Here is a 15,000-nt window from a genome sequence, read left to right as displayed (position 1 = left end):
CTTGTTGCCTCGTTCAAGGTCAAATAATGTTTACAATTTTCAGCTTAAGAACGAGGCAACAAGTGCTAATTTGCAGGCAAACAAAAGAATACTAAAATGGTGGCCATTTTGGAATAAGGTGTATTACCGGGATTGCTGGCCATTGGAGTGTTACTCGGTTGAGGGGTTGGCTAGCTGGCCGGCCTCCACGTAGAAGCCCCTGGACATATCCCAGGCACCGAACGTCCATTAAGCGTTGCAGTTGTGAACTACCTAAAGTCAACTACCTAAAAATCTGTGCTTGAATTTATAAATACTAAGTACTAAATATTGAAAATTGTGTTCATAAGTGTAACAAACTAAGGATGATCTGCGATAAAAATATGGGAACTACTACTATTTCCATTGTCTTTGACCATTTATATTAACAATATCTTTTTACCCATCGCATGTTCCTGAAAGACCATGCACTCCAAATAACTCAACATAACATGCAATGATTTTCTTGATGCTCCGTTCCCTCTCCATTATTTTCGGGTGGCGATCTTTTCTGAAAAATCCCTCTAATGATTTATACATCTTAATGTTACATCGCGAACGAGATACTCCCGCAAAAAAGATGGCGAAAGGAATAAAGTGGTCTTCAGGCCTCTACATCCCACAAAAAGGCCAGCTAGGTCACCGTAAGTTCTCTTAAAAAAACCACAAATTTGCAAGATAAAAACTATCTGTTGGCATACCGAGATCAGCAAGGCTTGTAAACGGCTATAAAGACGAGAACGTTAAATACATACTTGATTTCATTTGTCCAGAATAGCTAGAAATGTCATCATCGTCATCAGGCTCCAACTCTGAAGATTCGGAGAAAGAACTGCCTGAAAGAATAGTTTAATGGCTAAATGATACTCATAAAAACAAGCCTTGACCCTCACTGACTTTACCACCTATGAATTAGCTCTTTAAAACAAAAATGCATTCCAAAAAGATCGCCGTATGAGAAGGGGCAGTTTTTCGCTTCTTTGTTTGTTTTCATGAAAGCCTGAAAAAGAGCTTTAAAATTAATTTTAAAGGAAGGGGGGACTTCATTCGTTCTGCGCATACCAAGATATTTGGGTTGCCTATGGATGCGCTTGCTAATACCGGGATATTTTTGCGTGGTTTACAACGATGCGGAAAAAGCAGAGCTTAGCACTTGCTCTTCATATCATATCATATCATACATATCATACATCTTTATTTACCCTCGGATTTTCAGAGTAGCTTGGTGTAGCTAATTTCTCCGAGCATTTACCCTCCCAACCATGATACATCACAGAAGACAGACCACAACACCGGGAACTACATGCCCTGCTCTTTGCGACAAGTGTGCGGGTTCTTTTACGTCTCACAGGATTATGAACATTGAAGGGTTGTGAGACGGGACCTCCGGCTTATCGTCCTTATCCGAGAAGACTAGAGAGTCTAACCATTTGCAAATGTAATTACAAAGGCAGCACTTTCTCCTCAGTTATTTAAAGACCCTGAGTGTTGGTCCGGCCGGAGTTGAACTCACGACCTCCCGCGTGACAACCCGATGCTCAACCAACTGAGCCACCGGTGCGCGGTTGTTATCCGAAAAAATAATTAGGGGTAACCAAGCATTTTTCAGAGATAATTAAGATTCGATTTGGAAAAGAACGCGATACATTACTTTGTATATTAAACCTTTTTACATATATTGTTGATTATTTATTTTCAAAAAAGGCGAGGCTACCTCTAATTTTCTTTTTGGATTTCAATAACATTTGTTAAGATCTGCTTTTCCCGCATATTCATAAATCGCGAAAAAGAAACTTTAAGTTAGAACGCACCGTCCTTAACACGTCCTCATTATTTATATTTTTCTCTCCTCAGACCCCTACCCCCTATACATGTAACACAGAGTACTTAAAGAAGAGAGTTATTGCAAGAAATGTTACTTTGGCTCTATTGAGAAGCTCAGGTTTTTTTTACTTCAGTCAGTTGCAAGATTTTCCAGTTTTCAAAGGGCCATCCCCAGAAAAAACCTAACCTAGCAAAACATAAACGAATCACTTACTTTTTTACTTCGGCTTTCTCTTGCTCCTGTTTCTTTGGCTGAGTCATGGCATGTACTTGTTTCCTTAGTGGCAGATGCTCTATGTACTACAAAAAAATACATGTCGGAATTGACAAAATCGTGCACCGATGGCTCAGTAGCCTGAGTAGCAAGCGTCTCCAGCGGGCGAGAAACGAATTCATTTCCTGGCCGCGCGAAAATAGGGCTAGCGCAAAAAAAAAAATTGGGGGGGAAGGGGAGGAGAGGAGAAGAAACGCTTGCGGACAAACCCCTTAATTATGAAAACTCCAGTTAGCTCACCAGCGGGATCTCTGATTGCACAATTCGGAATTTTTGATTGACACCTCAGTCCCTCATGTCACAATAATGTATCCCCAGTAGCAAGCGAATAAATCAGAGAAAGTTATTCGCTTTTGCTGGACTCGTTTTTCGCTCGCTGAAATCACTCACTACGCAGGCTAAATGGCGAAGAGACCTTCTTTTAAAGAAGTGTTACATCGAGCAGTTAGTTCCGTTGTCGATAAAGGATTTAGCGGTGGCTTAAAAGAAGAACAAATTTCGATTTATTAAACAGCTCGACCAAGGGGGAAATTTGCTCGTCCCGCTGGTTTCGGGAAAAGCCTCATTTTCTACGAAAGCAATGCCTGCGTATTAAGGACGGCGCCTACTATTATTATTGCGCATACGTTCTGCGCATCTCGAGATAGTCGGATTTCCTATGGGTGGTGCTTATTAATACAGGGATATTTTTGCGCGGTTAAAACTATACGGAAATAGTAGATCTTAGTAAGTACTCTTGGTATCCAAAGAGAAATCTGGGGGTAACAATGCATTTTTGAGAGATAGTTAAGCTTCAACTTGAGACAGAACGCCATACATTGCTTTGTATTTTAAAGCTCTTTACTAATATTATTTATTATCTTTCAAAAATGCGTGGTTACTCCCAATTTTCTGTTTGGATTTCAATAACACTCGTTAAGATCTACATTTTCTCTATAATCATAAACCGGGGCAAAAATACCTTTGAATTAGTAGGCACCGTCCTAAATAGACCATTTTCGAATTCTCACGGCTGGATTGGATCTAACATGGAATGGAGGCTAATGCGGGCAGATCTTTTCAAATGCAAATTAATTTGCCCGCATAAGCCTCCACTTCATGCTAGATCCAGTCCAACCGTTAGAATACGAAAGTGGCCTATTAAGACTTAATTAGTCCTCTCAAAAGTATTGCGAACGATCAAATCAAGAAGGCCTTCAATTAATGGGGATTTCGGCTCATCGGCTGGCTAGTAAACAGGCTCCTAAATGATTAAATCTTACGAGATCCTTGTGTTTTGCACGGCTGTGGAGCTCCTGTAGTGCATTTTCAAGGCCAACGCTTCGGGATTTCGAAGCCTTCACATTATTGCAGAAGCAAGTGCGATAGACTATTTGTAGCTGTTCCTTCAATTTTAACATCACTTTCTGGAAAACGTTAAATACACAAGCACCAACAACAAGGTGTTATTATCACTGGACAGAAAATTGTGTTGGAAAAGCTAGTAATTTCGGCGGGCTTGTTGTTTACAACAACATTCGTTCGGATTTCAGGTACTCTGAAATTTACTAGAAGCACTTTTGTTCACAGCATTTAGAATATTTGCCTTACCAAATTTAAACATTAAAATCTTATCGCCGCGGGAAATTTTTACGACAACATTTCCATAGTTGGGCTTGGAAGCCGCCTTCAGGAAGAGTATCTATTTACTAATATTGGTCAACATTATCGTTATTTACCTTGTCAAATTGCTTTAGATTCTCTTGCCCAAAGTTCAGTTTCGCTATGAAAGACCAACATTTTCTTGGTCAATTTATGACATGCGGTTTTCAAAATGCAGGGGTTTGTCTGCGGTCAGCACTCATGGCCATCCCTCAAACTGACATTTCCCTTCTATTCAACTTACACGACGTACAATCTACTTTAGACCTCAAATCTACTTCAACGACACAAACATTTTAAACAAGCAGAGAAGATTCACAATAGGCGAGGCAAAGAGTTGCACCCGGATCGATGGCTTCTCCTTGCAGTTTCCGATATCCACGAGAGTAACGAGACAAGCTCCCGGAAAGTCGAATTTTTTAGAGTATTGACATAGTGGTACCCAGCAAAACAATTGAACGCTAACCGTCTTCAAAGGGGTTTTTAGACCTAAATACCGTAGATCAGCGCGGCTTAGCTTAGAAACGCTATTTCTTGTTGAACTAAAGCTCCAATTCTGCATGTTTTCATTCTCTTTACAGAGGTAACCTTGTCGTAATAAGATGGGATACTAGGTCGTGTAATTGTTACGAATTGTCCAATGTCATTTTGATGGATGACCATGAGTGTTGACTGTCTGCAAGCCTTTCCTTCTTGTCTCGCCCCACTTTTCGCGCGGCCAACACATTAAAAGTCTTCCATATGCTCCACGGAAACGCTTGCTACGCAGGCTAATGGCTCAGTTGCAAGAAGGGAACAATTCCCACCCTGGCCAGAGTTTTTCTCTGTCCTTATGTGGGCCCATTTCCATGAGTAGGGCTAACGCTCACACTACACTCTAATAGTTAAGTCTAATGGCTCAGTTCGTTGAGTATCGGACTTCCACGCGTGAAGGCTCGAACCACCGCAAGACCAACACTCGGTTATTAGAGTAAGTGAGGAGAAAGCGCTACCGTCGTAATGACATCTGCAAATGGTTATACTTTCTAGGACGACAAACCGTAGGCCCTGTCTCAGAACTCTTCTTCACAACCCTCTGGGACAAAAAAGAATCCACACACTATTCGCAAAGAGTAAGGCATGGAGTTACCGGCGTTGTGGTCTGTCCTTTGAAGAATATCATGGCTGGTAGAGTAAAATTTCGGAAATATGACATGTAGCTACTCTAAACTCCGACCGTAAAGAAAGAGATGATGATGATGAAACCATCACAACAGCAACATGAAAAGAAAGACTGAAAGACAATAACGTGCCCACATTCTGAAAGATTTGCATCATGGTTGAGATCATCTATGTGTAAAACAATCAAGGTAACAAAGGCTTGGCATTAAACTGTAAACAACAGGCAAAAGAAACATTCCGGCTCAGGTGAGCTCAAAAAAAAAAAAAGATAATCTGGTACTTGTCAATGTCTTGACAGATGGTTTAGTAGGCAGAATGAAAATCAGGAACCAACACACCAAAAATGTCAATTATCCACACCGGACAAGGTGCCTTTAACTGCTCTGTTTACGCTGTTGTCAACGTCATTACCTTCCAAATTAACTGTTGGAAGATAATGTGAAGTGCTATTTTCTACCCATGCAAACCACGTGAGCGTTAGCCCTACCAATGGAATTGGGCCCACACCCGGGGGCCCACACAAGGACAGAGAAAATGTCTGACCAGGGTGGGAATTGAACCACGACCTTCGGGTTAGATCACCGCTGCTCTACCGACTGAGCTACAAGGTCAGACAGGACCCAACTAGTGGTCTAATGCAATTCCTGCATTTTGATTGGCTATGCTACTAGAGAACTATTATTGACAGTCCTCAAGTAGCGAAAAGACTTCAAAAGCGTTATGCTTTCTTTCGTTTTGTTCTCAAATAATAATTCTTTAACTTGCATTTGCTAACTTTATTATTGCCTTTTCTGTCCGACTAGTTGGGTGATACTAAAACAATTAGACCCTTCGCCCTCAAGGGCCATGGGTCAATAGCCCATGAGGCGAAGCCGAATGGGCTATTGTAAGTTCTGTTGTTCTATTGTAAGTTCTGTTGAAATATAAGTGCCCCACGGCCAACGTTTGCAAAAACAATTACCTTACCTCAGTGTCATACTTTCAATTGCCCTTCATCCTGCAAAGACAGCAAAAATAGTTTCATAACAGCCAGAGGTTACATGTATGTTTTATGCAGATTTTGTGTATAAAAATCAGTGGATTGGGATTGCAATCAAAGTGTCAAAATCACAGTGTCTTAAAAATTTCACTGAAGGATAAACCCTTGCCAAAGACAACATAGTCCACAAACTATGAGCAAAAGCAAAATCATGCAAGGTTCAGTTGTTCCGTGCTAGCAGATGCCTCTTTTCCTTTGCATTCACTGGGCTGACGAGTATGGGAAAGAGACCTCTGCATGCCATGGGTCGAAACTCACTTTCATCCAACCATCGTCCACGACCTTAGATGGCATTGTTCAAAATGCATGCCCCATGATATGTTTGCTGACTGTGACTTGAGCCCACTGTGACCCACGCATTCCTTCAGTAATTCCGCTGTTGTTAAGTGAGCCCGCACAAGACAAAGTTTAACGTGAGGATAACCGCGGCGCAACACAGTGAGTTTCAACCTGCGGCAGAGGTCTCTTTTCCTGTACTCATCAGCGCAGTGGACACAACAAGAAGACACCTCTGCTGGCAGGGAAGTTCAAGTTCCGCAATCATTTGTGAAAGTTTAAAGTAAGTAGTAACTCTCATGCTGCATATGTCAATAAAAATAACGCCTGAATCCCTTATACATGTACTTGAACCATTCATGTGCAAATTTTGATAAATTTTGTGAAACTGTGTTTCATAATGTTGACTGATTTACAGTCAACAAGGTCTGGAAGGGGTTTCGCGTAATCCGTGAGTTGATGCCAAAAAAACCGTGAATCGGGAAAACTGAAGAAATACAGCTGTGATTCGTGAATAATATATTAACCGTGACGCGTGATCCTTTAAAGTTTTAGTGCGTGAATCAAGATTTCTGCCTTTATAATGTCGTGAACATCAGTCAACCCTTCACGAATACATGTAATTTGTCTGTCAAGATGGTTCGAAAAAGGTCTTCTGTCATTGTCATGTACTGACATAATCTACCATTGCTGTGTTTCGTACTTGACCTCTCTTGACTCATTTGTAGTTGACATGAACTGAGATGAGGGACGCGTTGAAAGACGACATGTTGTAATCATCTGTCCAAGTTACTGCCAATCAGAGCTTGGTTCGTTAGAAAATGAAAAGCTGCCTGTCAAATTTGTAACATGTGTTCACGTCCGGGTAGCCTGGACGTTTTCACATGCGAATTGTTGCAATGGCGAGCGCCCAAGTAATCGTACCGTCTAAACTAACTCGAACTTTATGACAGGTCGTTAACATCATAAAAAAATCAACGACCACGGAAGTTTTGAAGTTACAAAACAAAATGTGAAAGAGAAGAATTGTAGAGTTAGGATATAACAACAATGAACTTCATTTATACTTTATCAAAGTCAAACAAAGAGCAAAGAATCGTCGGGTTATGGATTCCTGGAATCGTTGATTTCATCACCAACTTTTTGTTGCCTTCCCATCTCAGGGTCAACTGATACGACCCAGGGGCGGATCCAGAAATTCCTGAAAGAGAGGGCCGAAGAAATTGCGGCGAGAGCACTAAAGAAATTCGGAATGTCGAAAGCAAAGTTCAAAACTGGCACGCAGATTTGAATACTCTGTTCAAATTTCAAAACAACTGGTCGCGCATGACATACATGTCATGATGTGGCTTGACTGTATTCATTTGGTTGTTCCTTGGAGTGTGTGATGAGTAGATAACTAGCCCTCAATTTTTCTTACATTATACATTGGTTTAGACCCCACCTTCAGGATAAAAATCCCACAATCAAATTCCATTGTATTGCTTTAAGGGTCCCCTCTGCAATATTCTGCTTCCATTCTTGGGTGTCCCATTCCCTTCCAATGAATATATGACCTTTCTTTATGAAACCCCTGCAAAATGTGACAAAAACGTTGATAAAAAATGATGCTTGGTAAGTGATTGACACATTAACTCACCAAAACCAGCCGCATATGGGAAAAAGGTCAAATGCTATAGCATAGTTAACCTATTGACCCGTGGGAGTGAGACTTAATGCCAGACGATTTTACTCGTCAATTTCAGACTGGTGGTTCAGGAGTCAGTGGGTTCACAAAATCAGTCAGAAAAAATTGCTTGCAGAAAAATTCTCCATGAACAAACCCAGAGAGACTACTTAACACCAAGAGCCCCAAGTAGGAGTCTCCATGCCCTTTAATTTCTTGAGTCCCTTCCCGGAGAAGATTTATTTTTAGAATACTTCCCAGGGGAGATACCACATTCCCACAGCTGAAGGAGCCAATCAAAGCAGATCATATCTCAACTAGGAAGTTTTTGAAAAATAAAATAAAAGGTTGACTTCATTGCCTTCACTGTAGTGTGGAGGATGGACGCTCCAGCCAATTTCAGTTCTGACTATAGGAATACAACCTCGCCAAGTAAACACCATTTCTCTGTTCCACCTATCACAATGTTTTACATGTATATGACCTTCTGTTGGTCATGAAATACTACGGTAATCTTTCTTCCAAGCATTCCTTCATCCCCTACAGCTGTCTGTAACAAATTTTATGACATGAGAGGGCAATGTACACGTAGGAGAGGAAGTGCAATTTAAGATAATCATTTATTTATTCATTTATTTTTTTTTCGGAAAATTACGGATTGAAATACACAATTAATTTTATTAATAATTCAATCTTTTGGATAAACTTACCAATAACACTTTGCACCATCCCTAAAGTAATAAAGTAAACTTCCGAGAGATGGATCACATAATTCTTCTCTTGTTTCTCCATCCTTATGTGAGATTAGTTCCCCTTTATACTCAGGAAGAAAAATCTCCTTTCATGAATGGTTTTGTGGTAAATAAGCCTCTTCCTAACATATCAAATCAAATTGGTCAAATTGAATGCAAGATAATATTGCAGTACTTAAGGAGCTCAGAGCACATAAGAAGTTTGATTGGAGTGCACAAAAGGTGAACAAGAGTTGCTAGAGGAATTAGCTTCTTGTCAGTGCTCTGTAAAGTTGTAAAGTGCAGGCCACAGATGGTTTTTAATCACATGATGAGACGGTCATATTGGTGCACAAAACAATAGCAAATTATGGCTCACTGATGTTCTGCATTATAATAGAGTCAAATTCCCAAAAGACTTTTTTCCCTATCGTTCTGTGTACCAACATGGCTGCTGTGACGTCAGGTGAAAACCATCTATATCATATCCTGATGAACAATCAGTAAAAGCATTAAATTAAATTCAATTCTCTTATAACATGCTTTCACACAGACTTATCAAGGTAAAACATATCATGTAATGACAAATATTAAGGTGCAATGTGTTTACATCATGCAACAGATTACCTAATCTACAATTCAAACACTGAGCCATTGGCGTATAATTAAGCAGGTATACATTAGAAACAAAATAAAAATTAATAACAATTATATGTGAAACAGCAAGTTGAAGTGACAATAGTTATGCAATAGGTCATGATCACATAACAATTGAGACTATTTACAACAAAATAACAAATAAAATAAGAGCTGGACAAGTAACAATAATATTCATTTACAAGCAATAGAGCGATTTTCAATTGAGTGTCGTAAAACCAAAACCAAAGTAATTACTTTAGCCAATCAGAGAGGACGGAGACAATCCGGTAAACCAATCAAGAATTGGAGTAATTACACGTAACCGACACAAAGCGCGGGAAAATGTCCACGCGCGAGCCACGATTGGTTTTGGTTTCACTTCTGATTGGTTGAAAAAGTGGCGCAAGAACTTTGAACCAATCACTGAGTGAAGTAATGCAAAACCAAAGTAATTATCTAATTACTTTCGACACTCAATTGAAAACCACTCTAACATGTGAAAAGGTCTAATTTAAGTTGCCATGGTTAATGCGATTTTTGGAGTGGAGTTCATGCCTTTTGTTAAGGCCGTGCGGATTAGATATAAATAATAACTATTGTGTCATCCAATAGGCTTCTCTGTAGTAGTAACTGGCCTAAATTGAAAAACACCAGAAAACAGTAAACTTACTGATCTTGTTTCAACTGGTGTTAGCTAATAAATATAGCACACGAACGCTCTTTTGCTTCTTTTTTTTTTTTTTTTTGTCTTTGTTAGGTTTTGTTCCTTTCCAGTTAAGCGCCGATCAACTGGAAACTTCAACATCCCCTCCCCCCTTTTTCCGGGCAAACCACGGGCATTTAAACTTTTGAAGATTGGACTGTTCAAATTCCCGCCCCCTTGGACCAAAGTAGTATCCAAATGCCCTACCCTGTCGTCAGATTTGTCTGTCCCTTCTCCAACTTTTGAAGACATTTTTTGTTAAGTTTCGATTTGATCGGCGCATTATAAATAATAATTATTGCCAGTTTGTATTACTTACCGACGTTTTTCGGATACGAGGCGCACTCGGTTGTAAGACGCACCTTTAACTTTCAAAATTGATGGCATTTACGTCACAAACTGAAAATCTCATCAAAATACTCGGTTCTAAGCCGCAATTTGGTTCAACTCATCGCTAGTTATGCTGTCTCAACTGAAGGTTGTAGTGTAGGTCAAGAACAGTGGAAAAATTCGCGACGAACGTTGGTGTGAGGCCACCATTTTGGAATTGCAGTAAGGGGAAGACCTGGACGAGTTTAACATACAAGATGGCAGCAAAGGATCAAACCTGGGAAAGAAGTTTCCGGTTCTCATCGTTGACAAATGCTTCCCCAAGAACCATCCATTGAACAAGATCTTCAATGGCACACACTGAAACTGAGCTAATCTTGCATGCCAAACATGAAAACATAATTGGATCCCACACAAAAAAGAGTTCTTTCAGCATACACCACCAAACACCTGGAGAACAGCATGACACATGTAACTGCGAAAGAAAACCAGAATGTCCGCTTGATGGTAAATGCCTCCAAACTAATGTATCTATCAAGACATTGTCACCTCCACTGACACAACGACTGAATCATACGTTGGACTAGCAACTAATTTTAAAGAACGCTTCAGAAACCACCATTCATCTTCATGCCAGCAAGCGAAACGAAACAGCTTTAGCTAAAGAAGATTATGAAAGACGATATCAGCACTTTTTAGTGTTTCACAATTTCCATCTGAAAGCTGAAAAGTTCGGTATTATCGTCTGTTTGTGCCCATTCTGTTGTTGGTTTTGTCATTACTCTTTCTAAAGCAAAAACTTGTAAAAGATCAGATTTAATGACGATTGGCGATGTGACATATATTCCTAATCTATCAACTGGCGCAACTTTTTTCGTTGAGAAAAGGATTAAAAGTGAGTTCGGTGGTTACGGCTGTTGTATCCGAGTACTAGTTGACCAAAAAAATTGAGCACATTGTACCTAAAATAACGTGGGTGACAAATTACTCATTAATTTTGGCGCAAATTTTCAGCGTTAATTATAATTTCACATGTGAAATTACTGTTGCTGTGGCAATTTTTGCTACAGTTGCCAAAATGGCGTCCAGGTTTGAAAAAAACCCGCGTCTGACGAGCGTAATTTGTAACCCATGATGTTAATAGTTAATCAAATGGTGTACTCGTGAAATTAGGGAATAATTTCACTTGCGTTTTCTCCAAAGTCAAATTATTTCCCTCGCCTGAAGGCTCTGGAAATTCAGTATTTGATTTTGGACAAAACGCGCGAGAGAATTATTTCCTAATTTCACTCTTTATTACACCCATTTAGAAATCACTGGTGCACCTTGCAATGTTGATTGGCTCTCAGCAGTGCGATTTATTCCCAAATCGGATGTTTTTTTGCTCTGCATATCGCTCCATTTCCCCAGCAATGAGAATGGGCCACTAAAACAAAACAACCAATCAGATTTCAAGGCTTAGTTAAGGTAACCAATCAAATTGCTGGAAAATGAAAGGCCAAGAAAATCATTGTGTGGCAATTTTGCAACTTTTGTTCCCGACGGGATCAATAAAATTTTGGCACTGTCTAAAATCCTGTATTTTAGCGATTAATAATTATTGTGTGATATCTAAATGGATGTAATAAAGTGGTAATGGAACTATGTGTAATGCAATGTTGGTCTGAGATCATACTTGTGATTTCAAATCGAATTCGCGCCTAAAGCTCGTTTGATTTTGAAATCACACTTATGATTTCAGACAAATTGCACTGCATTCAGTTAAATTACTGTTATTCACCAATTGATAGCCCATACTAATAATACTCTATCAAGTGGAGACTAGTAAATACTATAACTTTTCAAGGTTTCAACTTTTACTCACAAATTGTAAACAACTTTTCCTTCCCGCCATATCAGAGGTACAGAGGTTTCAGGTTACAGAGGTCTCAAAGGTTTGGCTGGCTTCACTCAGACGTGTGAACTTCATCGACCGATAGATTTGTGTAAACGCAGCAGCTAAGGCGCCACATGACAAGGCCATGTAAGTCACGCTCCCCGTCGAGAGAGATTTCCCGCCAACAATTTGGGAAGATTGGCAAAGGAAATATCTGAGCCAAGATAACTAGATAGAGCGGAGAACTTAAATATATTCTTGGGTTGCATGTCGCGCAAGTGAAAACATAAATCGCTTACCACTTACGAAATTGAGTCAAGAAATGTAAATGTTATAGAAGAGGAATAATAAACAACGGGTCCAAGTCTCAGTGCTGTGCGTTGTTCCGTACTTGAGTTATTCGGCGAATTTATTACTCAAAATTGTAGAGTGTGTTAGGACGGGAGGCGCCATGTTGGTGTACTGCTGAAGTACACCAACACAGCGGGCGGAAACCTGTAGAAACATCTGGAGTTTGGCTGTCTTTAACACTTTCTGCACAATAATGAGCTAGAAAACATTCGTATAGACACGTCTCCTAGTATAGTGGCTGTTTAGGCCACAAAATCACGAGGGGAAAATAGATGTTTTTATGGCAACTGGCATGTTTTTCGAAAGCTGTCAACATGTCACGCACTGTGAAAAACTATGAAATTCAAACTGCTCTATTTTCGAAACGACAAGCACGGTACCGAGCTGAAAACATGCAAACAGATATATCTTTAAAAAGTCATATAGCTGCTCAAGACAAAAGCGCAAAAGGCTCTTTTGGTTTGTAGTTTCTTTTTGTGACGTCACAAGCAACCCAATAATAGCATGAGAAGCTACAAGCAGTAATACTCCACCACAGTCACCTAATTAAACCATGATCAGTGAGCTTCACCGCTCAAATGGTTGCTTCCTAAGCAGTAGTGGAGATTTGAGAGAGGTTATATATGTTTGGATAACATACAATTTCATAAGGATTTAAAAAGACCCCACGAGCTAACGAAAAAAGGAAGAAGAATCATTCTTGGAAGCAGAGTTAGTATGCCAAAAACTGGATGCAAATTATAAATTAGTACGGTCGATCACCGGTGACAACATTTGCAAGGATTGTACTTTTTGTGTGAGACAATAGGGAGGTTGCAAGAATTTGATCGGATATTTGTTAACTAGAGATCAAGAAATAAAACTGATAATCGCGCGGGAGAACGCGTTTTTTAAAAAAATAATTGTCCTGGCAATTCAGGTTGAATGCATTGTTACGAGGCTATAACACTACTTTCCTTATACGGAACCAAAATTTCAGGAAAGAAAAGGATAATAACCGCGACCTTAGGTATAAGCCTGCAGCTTATCGCTTCACATCAACGGGCCCTTTACTTCTATGAGATACAGAGAACTAATAGTACGATTATCGATCACATAAATAAGATCTAAAAACTAAACTCCACATTCCGAAAAACCAGGTCCGGCAAGCAGAATAAATGAAATTTGGAACGGATTATGCCACTCAATCCCTGTTAATAACGCTTAATTACTAAGGGATATATTTGTTCAAAGCGATATAGGTTCACACACGAAGCACAGACGCCAACAAGGGGCCGACCATTTAACTCTTGGGGGGGAGGAAGGGGGGTGGGTGACTTTGAAAAAAATTTCCTGCAAGGGCTTGTTGGAAGAAAAAAAATGCGGGCATCACAAATGAAATAGAAAAAATTCTTGCACTGCTGCAAGCAAGAAAAAAAAATGTAGCAAAGCTATTTCATCATTCCTGGGGGGCTTTACGAAATCCCAGCAAAAACTGCAACATTTCCAGATAATCTGCAAGCCAGCAAGCTACTCTGGTTAGCCTATTAAACTAAACAAAGTGACATTGATTGGCCTAAATAACACTCTGGTTAGCCTACAGATAGCTTAGGTAGCTTGCGGTTTGCCCTTATAATGTGATAAGGGATTTCTTGCTGCTCAGTTCACATGGCACCAAGTCATAAAATAACAAAGTGACATTGATTGGTCTAAAATACCACTCTGGTTAGCTACAGTTGGCTTAGGTCGCTTGCGGTTTACCCTTATAATGGGATCAGGGATTTCTGGCTTGCTGGCTCGCACTGTATCCAAAACAATCCCAAAACCACCAACACCTACACTAAAAGCACAGTAATGGAAGCTAAAATTTTTCTTATTTGAGAGAATCAAGTCATTATTAGACAATAGAAAAAATAATTTGTTCGTTTTTAATCTTTTACACTAGCAAGCAATTTTCAAGTAAGATACGTTCTTATTGAAATAATATTATACGGTTTTTGCCATACTAGAGCTACTTTTTCAAATTAGACCATGATCAACTACACTTCTTTTAATTCTGCTTTCACATTTGTTTTGGGAGATTTCATGTGCCCACTTGTTTATTAATTGTGCTAACTAATGCTTGCGTTAAAGGTAATCGTGCATGAGGAGCCGGCAGATAACAGAGTTAAGCGATTAAATATCACGCGTGTTTTCCGAAGTCGCTGGAACACATCGCACCGTAAGTCGCGCTGAAAAAGCAGACAGGAGGGCAATTCTCAGCAACTTCTGAAAAACGCGTGAAGATTAATCCTTAATTTACGAGGACACATTGCGATTACTTGTTTAATAACAAAGAGGGCAAAATTTTTTAACGCACTGTTGAGGCACCGTCGAAAAAACAGACAGCTACAGCGGCGTGTTAAACACACTCGTTCGCTCGGACAAGGCAAAAACAACTAAGACACAAGACAGGACAGGCAAGTCAACTTGTTCTTTGCGTCCAAAACGAG

The 15,000-nt window shown here is 39.8% G+C and overlaps 1 long non-coding RNA gene across 6 annotated transcripts in view; it reads right to left on the bottom strand.

Moving 5' to 3' along the window:
- The window catches only part of LOC138032803 (uncharacterized), a 17,351-nt gene extending 5,093 nt beyond the window's left edge, over nt 1-12,258 (bottom strand). For 2 of the 6 annotated variants that reach the window (XR_011128460.1, XR_011128455.1), the window contains exons 1-7: nt 10,580-10,652; nt 8,610-8,773; nt 7,678-7,806; nt 5,885-5,915; nt 3,835-3,878; nt 2,057-2,142; nt 774-854 (exon numbers count right to left, since the gene is read on the bottom strand). This is a non-coding gene — a long non-coding RNA (uncharacterized lncRNA). Of the gene's footprint in view, nt 1-773; nt 855-2,056; nt 2,143-3,834; nt 3,879-5,884; nt 5,916-7,677; nt 7,807-8,609; nt 8,774-10,291; nt 10,547-10,579; nt 10,653-12,166 lie in introns of those variants that run through there. The other 4 variants (XR_011128458.1, XR_011128457.1, XR_011128459.1 and 1 more) reach the window with 4 other exon arrangements.
- Between the last annotated feature and the right edge of the window lie 2,742 nt (nt 12,259-15,000).

This window comes from Montipora capricornis, chromosome 14, assembly GCF_036669925.1.
Source record: "Montipora capricornis isolate CH-2021 chromosome 14, ASM3666992v2, whole genome shotgun sequence".
NCBI classification, from domain to species: Eukaryota; Metazoa; Cnidaria; class Anthozoa; order Scleractinia; family Acroporidae; genus Montipora; species Montipora capricornis.
Note: the sequence above shows the minus strand (reverse complement) of the source record. Positions and strands in the feature narration are given on the sequence as shown.